Consider the following 6,208-nt stretch of genomic DNA (forward strand, 5'->3'; position numbering starts at 1 on the left):
CCAAGAAACCCCCCCCTGCCCCTCCCTCCCTCCCCCTCCCAACCTCCCCCACAGGCGCACCTGGCTTGCTCCAATCACGTTACAGCCTGAACATCGCTTCCTCTGGGAAGCTTTCAGTGATGGCTCCACCACTAATTAATCTCTCCCTCCTGTGAAACCCTAAGTACTCATCTGTGCTTCCTCTAAGAGACTCATCATTCTCTACTTTGTATTAAATCATCTGTATTCATATGTTTCCTATATTTTCAACCTCATTAGACAACAAGGTCCTTTTGAGAGTCTTACACTCCCTTTATCACTTCTTGCAGCTTCTACCACAGTGCCTGGGACACAGCAGCATTTCAACAATGTTTCTGGAATAAATAATTAGTCCGTGCTGTGGTCTGAATGTTTGCGTCCCCCTCCTCCCAGTTCATATGTTGAAATCCTAACGTCCAACATGATGCTGTAGGAGGTGGGGCCTCTGGGAGGTGCTCAGGCCACGGGAGCAGAGCCCTGGTGAAGGGATCAGTTCTCTTAGAAGAGGCTGCACAGATGCCTGGTCTGTTCCACCAGGTGAGAACACAGCCGGCGGATGGCAGCCTGAAGCAGGTAGAAGGCTCTCACCAGGCTACAACTGTGCTGGCACCTTGCCCTTGAACTTCTAGCCTTCAGAACTGTGAGAAATACATATCTGCTGTTCATAAGCTACCCAGTTTGTGGTATTTTGTTATAGCAGCACAAATGGACTAAGAGAGTCAAGAAGCTCTCACTGAAACAAAATCCAATTTCCAGAACTGCATCGCTCGTTGCTCAATAAATATCTGCTGTTTGATTTACTTGGAAAATGTCTTTTGTTATTTATTTCTTTATAATTCTTAAATATATTTTTTTCAAACTTATGAAAGCTGTTTTATCACTTTCCACCACCTGTGTGCCAGGCACTTGGCTGGGATGCAGGGCTCAGTGATGGTCAACGCATCCGCCTTCAGGGATGCCATCAGTGCTGGAGAAAGACAAGCCTGCAAGTGTGTGGCAGGTACACCGGGGGTTGGGACCCTGTGCTGAGGGGCACGTAGGAGGTCGCACTTGGCACAGAGAGGGGGGCAGCCATGGAAACTGTCTAAGGAGTGATGTCCATGTTGCCCGGTGATGAGTGGGGTCACCAAGTGAAGGGAACTTGGGAACAGGAATCACAAGAGGGTTTCCAGCAGCAAGAGAAACACGGGGGGACACTGCGAGGCTGGAACCTGTACGAGTCTGGAGCGTGAGTGGGCCTTGTAAGCCACCTTGTAAGGAAAGGAGAGCGCTTCTGCAGAGTGGTGAGAGAGTCAGCTCCCCATTTGGGAAAGGCCAGCCTGACCACAGGCAAGGCAGCCGAGTGGAGGTGCTGGTCCAACCAGGAGGGCGCCGAGCGGGTCACTGAGGAAGAACGGCATGAGCCAGAGCCGCAGTGAAGACACAAACACACAGACGCATTGGAGAGCACGGAGGAAGCAGAATCTGTGGACGAGACTGGGTGGATGGCTGAATATCAGGGTGTGAGGGGGGACTGGGTCAAGAATGATTTCCCACTTTGCTAGCGGGGTAACTGGAGAAAGGAGCACCCCCCATCATGGAAATCTTGGTGGGAGAGGAGGCTTTGGACACGGCAAGACTCAGGAGCCAGGCACTCATCCAGAAGCGGCTGCTCGCCGGGGCAGCTGGACACACAGGTCTCTGCCCGAGTGACTCGGGCTGGAGCCGTCCACCAGGTGACACCAGGAGAGTGTGCCGAGGGAGCCAGGAGAAGTGGTTTCAGCCCCGTGCGCAATGAACCTGCGGAGAACCTGAAAGCCCCCCTGAGCCCTGGGTCCCACCCCATGTCAGGAAAGCCTGACTCTCTGGAAGGTGAGGCCCAGGCAGAGCTCTCCTGGTGGCCGGTCCACAGCCGGCATCACGGCTCCTGATGGGCAGCCCGGGGAATGGCAGCCGAGGAAGGACCCAGAGACAGAGCCTTCCAAGAGCAGGGCCAGTAGAGGTGCCAAGGGAGACTAAGGAGGAAGAGCAGGACGGGAGAAGATGATGCCGTGGGGACCAGCACAGAGAGGGGGGTCACAGCAGAACCGGCTGTGCTGCAGAAAGGCAGGACTGGGAGGGTTTATGACCTCGGTGCTCAGCAGCAAGGGGGGCTGCGGGTGACCTAGGAGAGCATGTCAGTGGGCAAAGCGGCCAGAAGGGGTGCTGGAGGGGCGGGTGGGCGCACACGGCACCCCTCAGAGTGCCCGGGGCTGAAGGGAGGGCCATGGAAAACATTACAGAGGGACCTGAGTTGAGAAAAGATTTTTTTTAAATATAATAGATTTGGGCACGTTTAAATTTTAGTATGTTTTGTGTTGTTGGAAACTCCTACATATAAAAGGGCAAAATATATGTGTGTTCTGTTTAAAACATAATTATGAAGCAAACACCTACTCATCCAGCATCATGGCCAAGAAAGAGAGCACTGCCTGCACTGCCAAAGCCCCAGGTACCCCTCGCCAGCCCCAACCCCTTCCCGCTACCATTTTTTTTCTGCTTTTCTTTACAGTTTTTCCAGCTGTGCATGGATCGCCATACAACACTGCTTGCTCTGGGCTGTTGCAGAGCTTTATAGGATTGGCGTCATGCTGGAGGCATTGTTTTGGTCTTGCTTCTTCACTTAACATGATGATGTTTGTGAGATTCAGGCACCTCCTTGTGTGTAGTTTATTTATTGCCATTGCCGTACAGTTTTTCTCTCCAAGGATACTCTAAGCACGTTTGGGTCTCGTGGGGAAGATGCTCTTAAAAAGGAAGAGGCTGAGGGTGGAGAAGAGAGACAGATTTACAGACAGATGGGGGACAGGGGTGGGTTCAGAGATCAGCACCGTCAAGAGAAGGGCTCCTCTGTTTCGCCAGGAGGGAAGGAGTCATGATCGGGTGGTTCTCACTTCCTCGGTGAAGCAGGAGCTGAGGCCAGCCTGCAGCAGAGAGCAGAAGAGGTGGAGAAGCAGGGAACGAAGGAGCACAGAAAGTCCAGGCAACAGCTGCTGTGAGGGAGGTCTGCCCACTTCCCAGAGAGCTGAGCCCGTGCGAGGGTCTGACTACCCAAGCAAGTCCCTGGGGGTACAAGTGCCTCAGCAGCGTCGCATCCCTGTTTCAACAGCGGGAGAGGGAGGTGGGACTCAGCGTAATGATGGGCTCAAGCAATCTACGTTCAAACTCTGGCTCTGCCACTCCCTGGAAATCAGGAAGACGGCCAACCCTCCAAAATCAACCACAGTTTCCTCAGCTATGAAATGGAGATCAGGTCTATGGTAAAATGTATGTTGTGATAATTAAATTCAGCATCATATGTCAAATTCTTGGCATACAACAGAAACCCAATGTTGAAGTGTCATTAAAAATTTTTCTCAGTGGATTGTTAACAATAAAACCACTGTGACATTGTTAGAAAAGATGTGTTCTTGATGCCACATCCTGGACCAGCTAGCTGGAGGTTGTCCAATAAACTCACAGAAAGAAGGTCTAATATTCGGTATTAGTAACACGGGAAGGAAGAGCTAGGCCTTCCTCTCACTACATCAGACGTGCCAGTGACAGGCACTAGTCGGCCTCCAGCCCAGGAACCCGAGGACAGACAGCAGCCAGGCTAAATGGGCTCAGACCCGAAGGCAAGACGAAACATCCGTGCTCGCAGCTCTTACCTGAGTGGCTAAGAAGGCCCGCAGCCAGGACGGCTGGAAAGGACCACGATGGGAACAGCGCCGACCACTTCATCGGCCTCATCATCCCCCCCTTGTCCCCCATTATCACCACCCAAGTCCAGGCTCTAGGTACGCGAGATTAAAATTAAGTGCAGTCACACACACACACACACACACACACACACACACACGCATGTACACACCCACACTCACATGCAGACACACACATGTTCCGTGTCTCAGCTGGAATATCCCTCCTTCCCGCCTTTGCTTGGGTAACTCTTACTCACCCTTCAGGACACAGGAAGGTATCTATTCTGGGAAACTTTTCTTGAAACTCTTCGACCAGCTTCAGAGACCCTCATAGGACCACCTGGACGTGGCTCCCCAAACAGACCTTTCTCATGTCATTTAGTCAACGTCACCTCCTTCCCTAGACTGTGAGCTTCTAGAAACCGGGTAGATCTTACACAGAGCACAACCCTGGGCATATAAAGGGTGTTCGATAAAGGCTTGTTCAACGAACGAATAAAAACTGTGAGAAAAGAAAGACACCTAAGCCATTCCAGGGGATATATTTCTGTTAAAGACTTTTATTTTTTACTGACGATAAATGCAAAGTCTTGTTTTAACTATCTTTTAAGTCATAAATATCTACAGTGCGTTTCTTTGAAGTACCTAGCTATTCTACTCAGAAGAAACCCTTAAAACACATAAGAATTTCACCCGCCAATTATGTACCTTATTTTTAAATATTGTCTAGTAACTAATGTCGGAAGTGACTGACCACGTGAAGGGCGGCCTCATCCTTCGGGGATTACACTACAGAAGGGCAGGACTTTGATCAGCTGGCACAAATGTTCCCATCGAGGTGCAGTTACACGTTTGAGCATCTCCAGCTCTTCCCAGAACAGCACCCTTCCCTGCAAAGAGCCCCCTCCACAAGGCTGATCCCTGCCTCGCCTGGAGCTGCGGCCAGCAAGCCTGCCATGGAATTCCTGCCAGTTACGAAGGACATTCACTGTACGACGTCGCAGCTGAGGAAAGCGAGGGCGCTGGTTTCCTTCGCCAGCAGCAGCGGGCTCGAGCTTTTAGAAACGGGCAGCTAGGGATACTGCGCTGAAATCCCTATTTCACTTAGGTCTGCAAACACGTTTGGACGTGTTTGCGACGACTCTCCAGAGGCCGGGTCTGCAGAAGGCACGGGGGCATGAGGGCGGCCACCGAGGGCAGCGGACACCCCGGACACTCCTGTGCTCCCATGTGACAGCACTTTGCCGCTTAACAAAGCCTGGCTCTTCCTTCCCTTTCAAAAAGTATTTTAGTATTTGTGAATTACCAGCAAAGAATTCTCAGACCAACGCGCGGGCAGTGGGGATGAGAGAAGGAGGCCGAGTGTCAGTGCTCATGGGTCAGGGTTCAGGAGACGCTCAGGTAGGTTCCCGCTATTTCATTCTTCCTGAGATCGTACGCATCATCTACTTTACAATCTAGTTTAAATAGCATGGAAGCCTGGCCAATTTCCATTTGACAGCAGACTCCAGGCCTCTTCCACGTGTGTGGGAGGTGGATGTGTCCCAGGCTTAATTCCAGGATGAAACCGTGGTTTTTCATAAAATATAAATCCTAGTAGAAGGAACTTAAGGTCAGCATCACTATCCTGATATGTGTCTCTGCCAGACCTATTGTCTCACAGAAGGAGAAGTCATTTCTCCACCCGACCCAAAGTCAGGTCAAGGGAACCAAGAACAGGCTGTCGGCCCGGGAATGCATGCAACCCACAGGGCAGAAAAGCTGGTCTCCTAATTCTTAACTCAGGGAAATTTCCACATTTTACTCTGCTCTGTTTGTTCATTTTTAATCCATGATAGAGACACGCAAAGCAGATTAAAACCTAAGATGAGCCCCGTGGGCTGTGAAACTTCAGTGAGAGCTGAAAATAGCCCAGCTGCATCTGGACGGCAGTGAGGGGGGGCCCCTGGAGTTGGTCCCTGAGCCCAGGGGCCGGGCTGCGGCTGTTTCCCCTGGAAACGTCAGATTTCCGTGGAGAGGCAGAGATGGGAGGGCCATGTCACACTGTCGCAAGGTCCACCGAACACAGAGGTTCGGCTTGTACAGAAATGTCAGCCAGGACGGCTACTTCAATATTTTTGAGGTAATTGTTTGCAAACGTTTTTCTACTGACATAGACCTTACACACAGAACGCCCGGATTATCAGCTGTTTTCACAGACTGAACACATGCTGGTGGCGCATCAGATGAAGAAACAGAGTATTTCCCCAGCGGCCGCTCCCTCCCCCTCCGCCGGGCACCCCCCAGGGCGGTGACCCCGTCCTGGAGTTCAGAGTGTAGTCCGTTGTGCCTGCTTTTGTCCCTTTCGTTGATGGAATCACTCAGTGTTTGCCCTTTGTGTCTGGCTCAAAGGTTTCAGTCACCGTGGGTCCGTGAGCCTCACCTGTGGCGCTGTGTGGTTAGTCTGTTCCTTCTCCCCGTAGCTTCCACTGTATAAACAAGCCGCGGGT

At 51.6% G+C, this 6,208-nt stretch overlaps 1 protein-coding gene across 1 annotated transcript in view; it reads right to left on the minus strand.

Moving 5' to 3' along the window:
• Nucleotides 1–6,208, minus strand: part of L3MBTL4 (L3MBTL histone methyl-lysine binding protein 4) — a 431,526-nt gene that overhangs the window by 178,127 nt on the left and 247,191 nt on the right. The gene's annotated exons all lie outside the window — the stretch shown is intronic.

The sequence above is a fragment of the Lipotes vexillifer genome, unplaced genomic scaffold (genome assembly GCF_000442215.2).
Source record: "Lipotes vexillifer unplaced genomic scaffold, Lipotes_vexillifer_v1.1 scaffold605, whole genome shotgun sequence".
NCBI classification, from domain to species: Eukaryota; Metazoa; Chordata; class Mammalia; order Artiodactyla; family Lipotidae; genus Lipotes; species Lipotes vexillifer.